Source organism: Cyprinodon tularosa, unplaced genomic scaffold (assembly GCF_016077235.1).
Source record: "Cyprinodon tularosa strain WSP-4 unplaced genomic scaffold, ASM1607723v1 ctg15, whole genome shotgun sequence".
NCBI lineage: Eukaryota > Metazoa > Chordata > Actinopteri > Cyprinodontiformes > Cyprinodontidae > Cyprinodon > Cyprinodon tularosa.
Window position 1 is genome coordinate 2,062,887 of NW_024038331.1, and position 16,336 is coordinate 2,079,222.

General features: G+C 38.3%; 1 protein-coding gene across 1 annotated transcript in view; it reads right to left on the reverse strand.

Annotated features, from left to right (window-relative positions):
* LOC119779655 (solute carrier family 45 member 4) overlaps window positions 1-15,920 on the reverse strand; it is a 56,540-nt gene extending 40,620 nt beyond the window's left edge. The window contains exons 1-2 of the mRNA XM_038279386.1: window positions 15,724-15,920; window positions 13,385-13,468 (exon numbers count right to left, since the gene is read on the reverse strand). The gene's annotated coding sequence lies outside the window, so the exon portion shown is untranslated. The remainder of the gene's footprint in view (window positions 1-13,384; window positions 13,469-15,723) is intronic.
* Between the last annotated feature and the right edge of the window lie 416 nt (window positions 15,921-16,336).

The following is a 16,336-nucleotide window of genomic DNA, read 5'->3' on the forward strand; positions in this document are numbered from 1 at the left end:
AGGTCAATTTAAGATGTAAAATGGCAAAAGAGAAAAGTTTTGGACCACAAGGAAATAACAGGATTTTCAGCTGTACTGTGGAAAAAATATAAAATTAACACAAAATCACATAAAGTGGAGAAAATATCTTTGTCATAAACGCTCTTTTTATTCAAGCTTTTCCCCAACATTTTCTTTCCAAGAAGAAATAATAATAAAAAAAAAAAATAGATATAGATTTTAAATGAGAAGTTTTTTTCTTAAGGCCTTGGTTGCTTTTTAATTACCGGTAGTTTTCACTTCAGTTTATGTGAATCCTTCAAACGCTTTAAAGCTCCTCCTGACACTAAGGACAAATAAGGATTTAACAACATCATCAGTTTATTGTGGATCTTTTGGTGCGTTGTTACCAGTGTGTTAAAAAGAAAAACTATTTATCATTATTGCCTTAGTTTGATTAAATACATAAAAAAAAACACAAAATGACTGAATTTAATAAAGAGAGCAGTACAATAACTAAAATAAAAGTCCAGAACTTTTAAAATCCTCTGAAAGCCGCCTGGTAACATGTTTATCAAAAAAACATTCCTGGCTTTTTAGAAGCAAAAAAAAGGAAATCTGTGATAACTAATAGTTTTCTCATTAATCTCCCAATGTTTGTTGGCAATAAAGCTCCCCCTGTTGGAAAGCCTGTGTTTCCAATGCTGCGGTGTCAGTAACGTCCGGCTCACAGCACTTTCATTCGACTCCAAAAGCTGTAATGCAAATTTCCCGTCACACTGGCTGCAGTGCATATAGAGGCACCTTCTATGCATAGGATGAGCAGATTATGATTTATATTTTTTTACCTCTGCCCTGGTGTCCCAAAGTTTAAAACCATGTCCTTTATTTGACTAGATAAGACCAAGAAAATCTAAAAAAAAAAACCTTTATGACCAATTAGAGCACCAAGTTCTCAAAATGCCACAGGTAAAGGAATTTTATAAAAAAAAGGAATGGAAGCTACATTTAGATAAAAGAAAATACAGCAGCAGCTTATAACTGGATAAGAGTGAAAAGTGTTTCTAGGAGCTTTTATCGAAGTTTTGCCAAAATGATTCTTCAGTTTCATAAAGCGAGATAAGAATTCAGGATTGTCCGTCATGTAGCCTAAGAATCATTGTTGTTCCACATGTTTTTGTTTCATTTTTTTAGTTTAAAAAAGATCTGTATTTTACTTTATCTGTTTTCTGTACTCAAGAAATGGTAAAGAACCTGTTCTTTGAAATATTGTATTGACTGTTAATGTGCAAGTCTGCCCTGCTTGCTATATAAGCAACATGTTTCCAGAAGGGTGAACCTGGCTGGTTTACCCTGAGATTCAGATATGTTTACTGTGTCTCACTTCCTGTCTGATTGATGACATTGGGTCAGAGCTACACAAGCACAGGAGGAGAGAATTGCCTCCTGTCAGACAGACCAGCCCCAAGCATTTTCATAGATCCAACTACCATGATGATTTTGCTAATATTAAATTTGCGATTGTTTTTAACCAACACTGCAATTTTATTTAGATTGTCCTTTGCATTAACCACAAGCTTGTAGGTGTTATATCCAGGGTTTCATTTTTTTTCATGGCCTTGAAAGTTTGCTTGTCCAGAGTTCATTGTTGCAGGACTGTACAGTGACCTTTCTGTAAAAAAATCTTACTTCTAGTATCAGCAGCTCCCTTGTCCCTTCTGTGTGGCAGCATGCCCACTTTAAGCAAATTTAGCGCCACCTAAAGGGCTGGAGTGATAGATTTAGTGTCTAAAGGCTCATTTATACTTTAAAACTAGGTCGTCTGCGTAGGTTTTGCAGTGAATGCAAACACATCCCACCCCCCTCAGCAGACACTCGGCTGCACCTCTCCCAAATTGTAGGTGACTGCAAACAGTGCCGCAGACAGAAGGCCTCTGATTGGTCAAATCTACATCCGCTTACCAGCTTGTTTTGTTTGCATGGCTGCAATTGCGGAAAACAACTCATGAAGTTAGACAAGCCAGAGGAGCGAGGTGCGTGAGAAAGCTGGGACCCTTTTTCCACCTGAATCCCCGCTCTTTTTCTCCCTCAGTTGTCAGACAAACTTGCCCCCACTTCCTCACCACCTCGGCCATATCTAGACCCACAGATAGTTCGTGATTGTCCCTCTTGCATTGTGGCGTGGAGTATAACATAGCGCAGATCACGTTTCAATATTGAGCATAAATCAAAAATGTCTGCATCAAGCTCACTGCGACACACTGCTGCAGGGAGTATAACCAGCCTTTAACTATTATTGAATGTAAAGTGACCAAACCTGAACACTTCTGTGATTGAAAAATTGTGTTTTGTAATTGATTATAGTGCAAATGATATCACTACCCAGCCTTGCTTTATGTGATCAAATTTCCATTGGATCAGACAATTAATCATTTCCAGGAAATTTTGGGCTTAAATGCATTCATTGGTTAAGCAGCAGAATGAGTTTTATGGTTTGCACCTATTAGACAGCTTTTAGTGGTGGCAGTGAGATGGTTTGGGAGAGCATTAAACTTTAAGCTGGTAAATAAAACCAAGTGAAAGTCAGAAATAGAACAAAATGTGTGGCCTTTTTTTAAATGGGTAAAACAAACACACTCAACTCTGCTGCTTAAACCGCAAATGCTTTTTCCTAATAAATGTTGCACAATTTAGGAGGAAACACACAGGCTTCATGATGGTCCAAGATTTATTGCCAAGAAGCACAAAAATGAAACACAAATGGCTTCTGGATCTTTCTTCTGCACCAAAGATTAAAGAGGCATCGCAGAGTTTTTTAATGATACCAAAATACAAAACAGAAACACAGCACTATTCATATGCACAAAATGTAACCTGAATATCAATCAAAATTTTGATTGTTTGCTAGGTTAGCAATTTAACTTTGACATGCTTGACGTTCCCGCCAAACCGCGCGAGCTTATAGATGTATCTGCACTTAACTACTGAGGTATCAGTCTGCTCATCAAACCATGTTTTAGGCATAAAGTAAAATAAAAAGGCCATTTTAAAGATATTTTCCATTAAAAACTTACATAATGTTCCTTTAAATTCATGATTCATAAAAAATCTTAACGCGCATCTTTCCGTCGGGTTTGTTCAGACAGTCTGCGGTGCATCACATTCAGTAATCAAAGCAGTCGGAGCTTTACTGGCAGACATTGACTGGAAAATGTAAAACTTGTTACTCAGGCTGCAACAGAGGAGAATTGAATGGATTTGAAAAGATAGTTGGAGGATGCAGAAAAGCTGAGACAAATAAAACAAAGAAACATTCATTTGTACGGCTGCAAAAATAATTGGAAAAGATAAATTAAAGCAAAGTAAACACTGTTAATAATAAAATGGTTGTTTTTTTTCAGTATCTAAATTCACTAAACATCAATTAAACGTAGACTGGCCTTTTTAAAAGCCTTGTTTCTATCAATCTGATACCAATTCTATCAATCAGCATCATGGAGGAACACAGCAGACATGTCGGGATAAAGTTCTCCTGAACTTTATCCCGACATGTAAACGGGTGGAAAAGAATGGAAAGGGTATACCATGAATCTAAAAAAATGAAAACAAGGATGTTCACACAAACTTAAGATGCTGATCTAAGGGGAGAATCAGAGAAGCAGCCAAACAGAGGTGGTGGCAGTATCATGCTGAGGAGATTCTTTTCTGCAGCAAAGAGAACCAGTTGGAGGCAACAAAAAACCTCACATGAAAAGGGTTTGTCTTTCAGTAGAACAACTCTAAACAAAGAAGGACACACAAGAAAATGTCCAGCTTTTGCTAAAGCTTAAGGTTATTCTACAAACGTTGAACTTGTGGAGGCTCCTCCATGTCGAGAGGAGCCAGTTGAGGTGGCTCTGGGATCTGGTTAGGATGCCTCCTGGACGTCTCCCTGGTGAGGTGTTCCAGACACGTCCCACCGGGAGGAGGCCCAGGGGGAGACCCAGGACAAGCTGGAGGAACTATTACCCCATTTACACTACCCTTAAAGCGAACCGAGATAACTGCAGACCAGTTCCAGAAGTGGGCTCGGCTCGGTTTTTCCCTGGCTCGGTTCTCTGATAACAAGAGCGCATGAGCAGAACGAGTCATCTCCGTCTGGCTGCACATCCCCATTCACACTCCATTCCAGTAGTTGGCGGTAATGCCCCTCCGGAAGTTGCTTGCCAACCAACACAAAACAGAAGAAGAACAACAACTATAAACAACAAACGAAATCTTCTCTTCTTGTGTTTTATGATGGTTGGCAATCAGCTTTTGGTGCCTTACTGCCATCAACTGCTTGATTTCCTCCTTCAATACTGGTAGTAATACTGCAGATCATCACTAGGAGGCAAGGAGTCGAGGAACCGAGATAGCACCAAGCTCGGCCTGGTTAACTGATCCGAGCTCGGACTGGTCTCGGCATGGATCGGTTTTTCAAGGGTAGTGTAAATGGGGTATATGTGTCTCAGCTGGCCTGGGAGCGCCTTGGGTTCCCCCAGAGGAGCTGGTCCATGTGGCTGGGGAGAGGGACATCTGGGCCTCCCTACTGAAGCTGCAACCCCACAATCCGACCCCGGATAAGCGGAAGAAGAACTTGGGGAGACTGTATAGAGATACATGTACTTATGTTGGTCTATAACACAAAAATCCTGCAAAAAAAACTATTACTTGTTTACTGTGGCATAATGGCACATTGCAGGGCATTCAAATGATATCAATACTTGTCTAGACACTATAAGCTCGTCTGTTTCTAACTGTGTGCATTCATATCAGTGAAGTATTAGCTTCTAGGAACTGCCACCCGACTCTTGAAAAGCCATTCCTATTTGTAGCTGACATGACTTTTGGTGTCGCACACCAGCGAGGCATGTGAGCACACGACAAACAGACAATATAACCAAGCAGCATTTAGGCTGCTAGGCTCAAGGCCTTAGGATCAAGTCCACATGTTGCTGGGCCCCAGTCCTTCTCTTCCCCTTATTCTATGATGCATTCATCACAGACTACACTTATTTGAGGGTACATGGAGGGGAGTTTAAGATGATCTGAACTCTGTAAGAAGTGACATCCCAAGGAGAGTGAACAGATTCCCAGCTTTAGGAGGCAGATGGCAGGGATAAGAGAGCAAGACAGGCAACGATGGAGGATGGACGGGTTAAACAACAGACTGGATGTGTGCAGGAAAGTGCTGAACTGCTGCAGTGCAGAAACAAGGAGGGGGGGCACATGTGAGCCAACGTGCAGTAGCATCAATGACAAATCCTCTCCTAACAACACAGGGCTGAAATCATTACGCTAGCTTTTATGAATATGATGTAATGTGGACACAGATGCATCAAACATTTTGATGTGTCACATATGCGTGTTCAAAAGATGGATGACCCCACAGCTCTATCTCCAAAGCAAAACCTCCTCCGTTTGTCAAAGTAGAGGCAACATGTCTGAATAATATCAGCAAACTGATGAATGGACATAAACAAACAATGCATCCAAGTCAAACTTTATGACAGGTTGCTCTTTAGCAGGAAGGATCACTCTATTGCAAAATGGACAAAGCTGATCCAACATTAACAAAACTCTGCATTGAGAAGAAGTGCTGAAGTAAAATGCAACATAACTATCAGAGATTTTCACTTAGTTTACAAACAATTAGTCACTTTTATTGTAGGACAACAGATGTTATCAAGCATTTTCTTTTGATGCCATTATATATATATATATATATATATATATATATATATATATATATATATATATATATATATAGAACTATTTAAAATGCACATCCAAGTCTTTTATCATGGTATTGGCCATGATGAGATTCCTACACCACAATGATCCCCAGTACCACAATATTCACTCACTAACAGCAAGATTTTAACTAAAGAGCACATTAACAGTGGCGTGTCATATTTATGAAAGTGATAAAAAATAGGGTATTCTACGCTTAAAACACTCTAGCCTCAATAGTAGAGTTTAAACCATGAAATTTAAACCACTTTCGCCACCAAAACAAAGAAGTTTACTCTATATACTGTATATATCCCATGCACCTTCACTTGAAACAGCTGACCAGAAGCTTTTTTGTCTGCCACGAAAGGCTTAGTCATTCTAGTCAATACTTTTAGTTCTGCTAGTTAATAAGCAGGTTAGTTAGCACTCTGGCTGCCCTAGATAGCAACTGTAATCAGTCCACAGGCAGATTAGTTAGCACAACACACAGCATGCTAAACCACAGATGTCTAGTTGATCTTGTGGCGACTTCTTTAAATAACATTTCAATGAGGTCTTCCAGGTTTCGGATGCAGCAGTTCACAATGATGCCGCTTAATGTTTGAAACAGAGCATATTCGGATGTTTATGCATGTCTGACAGATTATCAGTGCGTTGCAGGCAGTTTGAGGACGCTGACCTCACACACAAACTGTTATTTTAATCTGGAGGGTCTGTTTATCTGTCTAGACACTAGATGTCAACGTGGTGTGGAGTGGCTCGTGAATTTAGCACCGTTTTGTCTAATCCATTGACCCAAAAAGCTTTATTTAACAAGCTGCAGGGGAACTGATGAACACAGCCTGTATGAATGCTGAAGGAACTCCTGCAGATCTGCATGTTTTCAAACCAGGGCGCCCTAGAGGTTAGTCCTGCCGCTAACAGTAGCCTTGGCCTACTTCTGCCCTGCAGTCATACTCCTCCAGTGTCAACCTCACCACAATCCCCTGTGGCCCTTTCTGATTTAAACACCTAACATTACATATATGACAGTAGCCTCCACCTGCATCCCGTCTTTCAGACACTGTAGGTAGGGATTAGGGGGGGTTCCCTCTTCGTGGGTGTCTTCCTCATCCACCTTAGAGGTTTGAGTCACATGGGAGTCAAAAAAAAAGTAATTAGAATGAGACAAAAATTTTCCATGCAGATCAACTCTCTTTGTGCCGTTCATTTTTCTGAAATCAAGTCATACTCCGTCTCAAATTCTTTCACCGTCTTCTAAAGAGAAACTTCCCTAAAGCTGGATATTACTCACAGAAAACACACTCTTGAAAAATCCGAACAAAACTGGTTTTCTTGTCGTGCAAATAACATAATTGTTTCAAATTAGGAGTGACAGTGAGCCAAGCAAAACGGGGACGGCATGTGCAGACCTGTTTGAAGAAGCGTTAAACCTCGAAGGTGGCAAGTTTTTAAAACCCTGCCCACTTGTCTGGTGGAATATTCCACAGCAAGACACACCAACCTGCAGCCTTACTCAATCCTGCACACATGCCTGATGCTGATAAAAAAAAAAGCCAGATGAAATCAACCATACCAAACTCATTGACCTGCACACTAAACTAATACATACTGATGAGAATGTCCCTTATAGAGAAACATACGAATAAAATCAATAACATCTATTTATTTAGGTTTCTCCTTTATTCTGTTTTCCTGATCAACAAGTGAGAATGACAATTTACAATATTTGACCTTGGTTTGTAAACAAACCTTAATGTGATCTAGATCTAGAAAAACAGAACTTGTTTGCTAGGCTTTGAGGTACAGTAGGTGGCATAAAACGTGCCAGTGAATAAAGCAACATACTTTTATTTTTTTCTATGAATTTCCTTAGTGCCTGATGTTAAGTAAGGTCGGTTTGGACTAGGAAATGCTCAACAGGACAGTTAAAGGGAAGAAAATCAAAACGAAATATTTAGACCGGCCCAAATGATGTCAGGTTGCAAAAGCTTGGTGGAGAGTATTGTACCATATTTTAACAGATGAAAAAGGGTAAAAGGAATGCAGAAAATCAAAAGGTTTATTGATATATTGATATCTAAATGTTTTTTATAAAAATGCCCCAGAAGACAAACAAACATTTAATGATTAAAGCCTTTCAATTTGTTTTAACTCATACATCCTTTCTTCCCCCCTCTGCCAGGCAACAAAACAGTTTGAGGTTCTGGATACCAACACCAGTGCAATCCACTACATCAACTGGATTCAGACATGGATAAAGCCCATCAAAGTTTTTAAATCGGCCTTAAACACACCGGGCAAGCTGCTCCAAACATCTAACAATAGTTGCCTGAAATTTTGGACCCTTCTTCCAGACATCTGTAGAGTAAATCAGGTTTGTAGGCCGCCTTACTAAATCATTTTTCAATGGTTTATGCTCAGGATTTTGTGCCAACTACAACAAAACACTGACTTTGTGCAAAAAAATCCAATCTGTGATTAAATTAGTGGGATGTTAGAGTCCTTAGAAGACCCATTACCTCCTTAATCTGACTTATTGGGGCAGGAAATCAGTCCATGATGCAGCAAAAAACAAAAAAATCAAAAAATGAAACAGCAATACCACCAACATACTACATAATTGGAGCTCATTGTGCTTTAGAAGTTATCTGGCTTTTTTTTCTATTGAATTTAGATGCATCTTAACTTGTTTTTCTGTAACTTTCTTACTTGTGGTATATTTTCCTGCAATGGATATTAACATCTCATACCATAACTGTTCATACAGAGTTCGTGGCACCACCAGGCATCTGAACACTGAAACGAGGAAGGAGCAGACTAGCGGAAGTCCATGTTGTCTTTGTGATATTATGAGAGGATTAAAGGAAATAGGTCAAGATGTCATAAAGAGTGTTGCCTTAAAACAACAACAACATAGCTGCCTCCATTTATTTTAACCCGTCAGAGGTTTATAAAACCATGAAATCATCTCGTCTACAAGGTTTAAATCTTCATGCATCTCATTATTCTGGCATTTAGTCAACGGAAAGGATTTTTGAAATTCTGATAGCATTAAACAGGAAAAGTTTGACATGTTTGACATATTTTAATGTCTGACAGTGTGGGAAAAAAAAGGTTAGGAGTCTTCACATACCCAGTATGACAATATCTGGTTTCAACCATACACTCTAGCATGTCAGGTGACGTTCAACACCAAATATCAAACAGCAGTGGAGCAGCATTTTAAAGCCGTCTATGTGCGTTTTCATCCAGCATGATTTTTTTGTAACTTTAACATCCATCATTGACACGGATCAGAAATGGAAGAAAGAAAGAAGACCACTGCGAGAAACGCAAACAAGTGAGCAGCGATCACTCTGAGTGTCTCATTACAGTGTTAATGACACTGCTGGCACCAGGCCAGGTATCCTCTCTCCTCATTTTTTCCCCCCACCAAGACAACAGAGCACCTCTCTCTCTCTCTCTCTTTCTGAGTGCAGACCCATTCAGATGGTGTCGTCTGTAGAAACTCTGTTCACATACAGAGCTGAGACAATCAGTGCACTGTTTGGTTTTTAAGGGAAAACTCCAATATTCTCAAAATTGGAATTGTGGTCTCTTGGTTTTCTTCAACTAAACACCCCCTTTGTAACGTTTTTCATCCTGCAAACGCAAAATATGCAAACTCTTTATTTAAGGACATTTTTGGAAGTAAGTAAGTAGGTCTGGGCGATTTGGGTAAAACAAAAAAGTAAGCCTCCGTTTTATTCCTAACAAATCAATTAATCCATTTTTTTTCTCTCCTTTATATTTCATGATAAAAAATGACAAACTTATCTTGCACACACTAAATATATAACTGTTATTAGTATTAGGCTGTGAGCCAGCTTTTCAGTTGTGAGTGATAACCTGATGTCACTGAGCTAAAGGACTGCATTGGTGGAAAAAAATAAAATCTTTGCAAAAGTTAAATCTTCATAATCGGAAAATGTGATCAATCATTAAAAATCAATTCATTGCCCAGCCCTTCTTCAAAGGGTTTATTTCTGTATACCACTTTAGATTTATCAGAGTTGTGTATCTACAATATAAAACGACGGCAAAGTGTTCATGGGCAGAAATTAAAGCAACATAGAATATCTTCCATCTCAAACATCAATACAAGTTTAACTGCATTCTCAAGCAAAGAGGCTTAGACATTTTTAAGGTAATATCTATCCATCTATATATTTTGAAACTAACTGAGACAGTAAACAGCATACATTGGAGAGATAAGTCTGCAGGCAGAGGGTGTGGTGTGCATGCTTTGCCCAAATGAAGAACAGCGAGCCAAGATGCATTGCACAAAACCAGATCTTTCTTTGTGGCCATCTCGTCCAAAAAGGGGCTCATTTAGCCATTAGCTGATTATGTATTGAGTATAACCTTGTTAGAATGAACTTGTTATATTGGAAATGAACCAGAAGGACAGAAACATATTGACTGTAGATGTTTAAGGGGAGAAACTTTACATGTGATCATAAGTTTACATGCATATAGGAAGAAAACAGCTCTCTGATAGAGCAATACGCGGATTTTGTGCTGCAGAATCTAAATGTACCTGCAGCCAGGATGCATTTGCATAAGCTTTTTATGCTGTTTGTTCATGGTTTGCCTTGGGCATTAAAGTAAGAGTGAATAAAAAGTAACTCCCTTTGACTTTCACTACGTCTGCTGCCTTTTCATTTTTCTTGAGGATATATCAGGAAAATTTTAAACTCAAATAAATGATGGCACTAAAAAGTTAACAGCGCAACTTATTGCTTACAGATCTTTACTTTTTACATTCATTTGGTATAATTGAACAGTTCATCTTATAATTACTTCCTGTGTGTTAATTATCGAGCTTTCAGCCCAAGATGGTCAGTCTAACACATACAAAAATCCTTAAAGTAACTTAATGGAACACACTTGTTCCATTTAACCAGTTTGCATCATAAATGAGAAAACAGAACATGCCTCCAAAAAATGTGCTTTAAGAGGTCTAACATTCAAGTCACAGAATTACAAGGATACCAGATTAGATTTTAGCAATACTTTGGGAAAATTTAGAAATGTGTTGTTTTGCCTTACATTTAAAGACTGATTAAAAACTGAATTAATGATACAAAATAATTATAGATCTCTGGTTTGCAGCTACCTGTCCAGATAGGCACCAGCACCCCTCGCGACCCCAGCTGGGATAAGTGTGACAGAAAATGGATGGATGGTTTGGAGCTTCAGTCTGCATCTTTAAAGAACATTTTATTTGTAAATTCAGTGTATTTCCAGGAACTAATTGACAATTAATTCCTTAATTCAATTTACAAATAAAATGTTGATAATTTTCTCTCTTATGGGCTGCTTAGCGGCGCAGTGGGTAGCACTGCTGCTTTGCAGCAATGAGGTTCTGGGTTTGACGCCCCACCCTGGGGCTTTCTGCATGGAGTTTGCAATGGTTGTTTGTCCTGTTTGTCTCTGTGTTGCCCTGTGAAGGACTGGCGACCTGTCCAGGGAGTACACCGCCTCTCACCCCTAGACAGCTGCAGATAGGCACCAGCACCACTCGCAACCCCAGCTGGGATGGAGAATGGATGGATGGATGGATTTTCTGTTTCTCTTCTTCTGACTGATACCATGGCATTATTCGTTTGTCTGGGCAAACTGTGGCTTTAGCTAATGGATGCAAATGCCAGGAAAATCAGACCAAGATAGAAATATTGGGTTATTGTAATTCTGCGGTCCTGTGGTGGAAATTTACTCAAATGTAAAAAGGCCTTTTAGCCTGGTAAAGTCAAGATGATGACCAGTAGGGTGATCCGAATGCAAAACCAAAGCCTTTTTGCCTGTTCACTGATGTACATAAATAATAAAAAAAGAAACTCAGATAAACATGGACTGGGATAGATGACTGAACACGATACCTTGGTGTCTTAGAACAAAACGTACTAATGGAGATGATGGTCACACGTTTCATGCAAGAAACAGCGGTTCCATACTCACCTGTATTCAACTACAGAATATTTTGACCTGTTTTCTATGTGATTAAGCACAGTTAATTATTTCTAGAGTTTTTGGGGGAGATTTTGGCATCTAAATTTCTGGATTTCTTACATTTCTTTAGATACGATCTCATGCCTTCATATTAACTGTGTTCCCATTACAAATGTGCACAAGAATTATGTTGATATTCTGCTAAATTCAAAAAGAAAATGTTTCAAAATTGCATTTAAATAAAAAACAATAAAATTGTACAATACATTTGTTTATTTGATCACTCTAGAAAACAACATGGCAGCAGTGGATGTAAACATGAAATATATCCATATTTCAGCCACAGCTCTAGTACTCATTGCGCTCATCGTTACAAACTAAATACAATACAATATATACTAAGTCTCTTAAAGAGTCCAAATATGCCGCGCCATCATCCACAAACTACTTCTGGTCTTCTTTCATCTTTTTACAAAGCAGTAAGGTCCAGCTTCTGATCATGTGACTCTTGTGATGCAGAAAAAGTGTTTCCATTGCTGGAATATTTGTGAAATATGATCATTTTTATGCGACCAGAATATATAAAAAAAAAAAAAATCCCATCAAATTTTTGTTGGTTTCTATTTAAGAAATTTATTTCTGCCATTCTAATTTGTGCAACTTGATGATTAAATGAAACACTTAAATCAACCTTGGGACTTCTTAAAAATGCCTTTTCCAGTATAAAATTGAACTTCTAGGTTTTACAAAACAACACCAAAAATGAAGAGCTGACAGTATGTGACCCATCCCCCGATTAAAATGCCCCTGACCAGAAAAGTCTAAAATTTCCCATTACACCATATGTCTGTTTAAGGAATCAGAACGCTGAGTAAGCTTTCAGCAAAACCCAGAACATTTTCACATGGTGCGGAAACAAATCTAGGGTTACAGCGAGTGTGATGACCCAGACTGCAGCATTTTTTTCCCTTCAGTCTAAATAATAGATTTTAATCAGCCTTTACATTCAAAGCAAGTAAACTCAACAGAATACGGGTGGCTCCATGTTTAATAAACCTGCTGCAATAATGTGAAAATATAGTTTCAAATGACAACAAATGAGCTGATATTTAGGTCTGATTTTATATCTAAGACAATACAAGTGGCTCTGTGTCCTAACTGACAAATTTCAACATGTTTTGGCTTATAAAGGTCATGGTGTGCATCCACAATACATAAGCATGTATGTGTTGTGTGTTCATGTGACATTTCCAGCTTGTGACCACTGGTTGCCTGTTCTAAGTCGGTAATAACCTAATGCTGACGCAGCAGCAGTCGGCAGTCAGCAAAGACCTCATCAAGAGGAAGTCGACCGCTTTCACTTCAGCATAAATCAGCTTCTTGCTGACACACTGACACACACACACACAAAGCAAGACCTGAACTGCAATGCAACGAAACTTGGAGTCTTGACAGATTTAAAAGCAAGGAGTTTCCACAGTGTGTGTTTTTTCCTTCTGTAGAACCAGTCAGGTGGCTCCATAACAAAAGACGATGACATGTCACAATGAAGCAATGCTGCACGGCATTGTCTAGATTTACATTACCAACTTATAACAACACTTAGTAAAGTGGGTCATATTAATGTGTGATAGTAATCTAAAGAAAGACTCACCAAAAGGCATTGAAAGCTTCATTAATGTCCCCGAGATGTTGGTCCTTTGGTCCAGGCTGTATCAGTAAAGCCCTGCAGTGGAGCCTAAATCAAAAGCAAAACGACAAAAGCAAAAAAGGTGAGACTTCGCATCAACATGGCACCAAACACACACCTCTGAACCTGCTCTCTGTGAGAAAATACAGGGGAAAAATAGAACAAAACAAAAGAATTTATGGCTTTTTGTATCTTTCCTCCCTCACAGCAGGATTTAATTCATAAAAAAAAAAAAACATTTAATAGAATACAGCCAAAACAAATAGGTCAGGGGTCCACAACCGAGGTTCTATAGCCGCATCTGGCTCTTTAGACCCTCTACAATGACTTTAATAATAGATAAAAAAATAATATAAAGAACCAGCTAATGTAGTATAATAACAAATACCACTTTTAGAAGCTTAAGTGTTTTTTTTTTAAAGAATATTCTTTACAACAGAATGGCATAAAGAGGTATATGTCTTCGTATTATGTCGCAAATTATACATTTTATTGTACTTTTACATCAAATAATACCCTATCAAAGTAAATCCATGCCTCTTATTTATGAGACTATATGAGACAACTTTATGGCAGATATGAAATAGCAATTATAAGTTGTGTTTTAATATAAGTTTATGTAAAAATTTGCGTCTCTAAACAACTTTTAATCAGTCGGACTCGGGTCGAAATGGCTCCTTGGATTTAAAGGGTTATGTAGACACCTGTGGACGTACAGTAGGCGTTTAGTGGGGAATTTTTTCCTTCTGACAGGAAAAACATAATGACACAGGGTTGAACTTATAGGAAAAATTAAAATCTGAATAGTGCAGTATGCTTTTGTATTCAGCGAATGAAAAAAAGCAATTGTAGATAATTATAATGACTGAAAAGGAGGAGCATCAAAAATCCAAAGGAGGCTTCCTCAAGGGTCAGTGCACCTTTTAGATGACTTGACTGCATTTTTAGGAGGAGATTCAGCAATTTGATTCAATGTGCAGGACACTACACCTGAGGAAACCTGGTATAAAGGTAGCACTGGAGGAGCTGCAGGATTCAATAGCTCAGGTGGGGGAGATCATCACACATAATTCAGGCCCTTTACAATATTTCCCTATCTGGAAAAGTGGAAAAAAGACAAGTCATTGGACGTAAAAAAAAACTTGAGAAAGAGGATGCTTTTGAAAGAGACCACTAAATTGGGCCTTCAGACAAAATACTAACACTGAGCATCATCGCAATGGTGAGTGATGGATAGATAGGAACCCATTAGAGGCTCCAAAATACTTTAGACAAAGGTGGAGGTTCCCCATCTAGCAGAACAACCCAAAACATAGAGCCGGCACTACAGTGGAACTCCAAACCCTAAAACCCCATAGTTTGTAAGAACGGCCTACTCAAAGTAAAGACCTAAATCTAACATAAAGTAGGGCTTTGAAATTAGTGTTCATAGAGACTCTCCATTCAGTTGTAAGAAACATGGAAGGCTTTGTAAAGAAGAATGTTCAAAAATAAAAAGATAAAAGACTTAAGCTGAGTAAACATGTCCCACATCTTGGATTCATGGTTATCTTCCAACTAATGATCATCCTCAACTTTGTTGATCCATTTAATAAAACCAAAAAAAAAAAAAAAAAAAAAAAAAAAAAAAAAACACAACCCATTTAGTTTAGCGTACCTAAAACAAAACAAAAAGGTCTCCAAACGTGCATTCTGTATTTTTTAACTAAGCTCAGTAAAAAAAAAATAAAAAATAAAAAATCAAGTGAGCATTTTCTCACAATATATAAGGAAGTTTGCTGTTATCAATAGAGGCATAACATAAGATACATAAGATCACAGATTTCCATGTAAAATCTGTTCGGCAGAATTGGAGCAAACTTCATGGAACCATCTCCAGATATCTTTAGATAAAATAAGCTGTTGTCATGCAGGAAATCCCTCATTCACAGCAAATAGACTTTTCATCTTCAGCCAGTCTCTGCTGGGTTAAACCGCGTCTTCCTGGTTAATAACAAAAGAAGCTGCAGTGAAATAAACGAAGCATTTGTGCAAACAGTCATGGGACCACCCCTTTAACAAAAAAAATAGTTTTCATCATATTCTAATAATGCATTTCTTTCTAATAAATGCGGGTTTTAATTATGCAACCTGACATATCCTATGAACTCTTCCTTCCCCTCCTCCAGCAGCAACCTGAGATGCTGCTGTGTATCCTGGCTGTCGGAGCCAACCAGCAGCAGCAGCAGCAGGAGCAGCGGGGCTTTAACTCCGTCCCCTCACCGCTGTTGTTGTTGCTGTTTTTAACCGGACACCGCGCTCACCTCGCCGGGTCGCTGACAGGCACCTGGCTCCGTTTTGTCGTCCCCCGGGATGTCGGACCGTCGCTCCTCCGGCTCTGCAGCAGAAGCTTGTTTCTGCACAGGCTGTCCACTGCTGCTACGACTAAAGCCACAGCTTTAAATGCGCCTTTAAAGGAATATCTGTCGGAGGACTAGACGCAGCGCCTGGCTTCCGTCGACGACACGGAGTGCTTTGCATAAGGAGGCGGAGCTTATTGTATGACGTCCCCGCGACGTTTTGGTTGGTCGACTGACGCTTTTATTTATTTATGTAATTTTTGATAACACTGACAATGGATTATATATATATATATATATATATATATATATATATATATTCAAAAATTTACTTAAATCAACTACATTTTTGTATATTAAAACACAAAATATAAAAACAAATTAAAATGAAAAAGAGGAATATATATATATATATATATATATATATATATATATATATATATATATATATATATATATATATATATATATATATATATATATTCAAAAATGTACTTAAATCAACTATAATTTTCTATATTACAACAGTAAACATAAAAACTAATTTAAATGAAAAAGAATATATATATAAATGAAA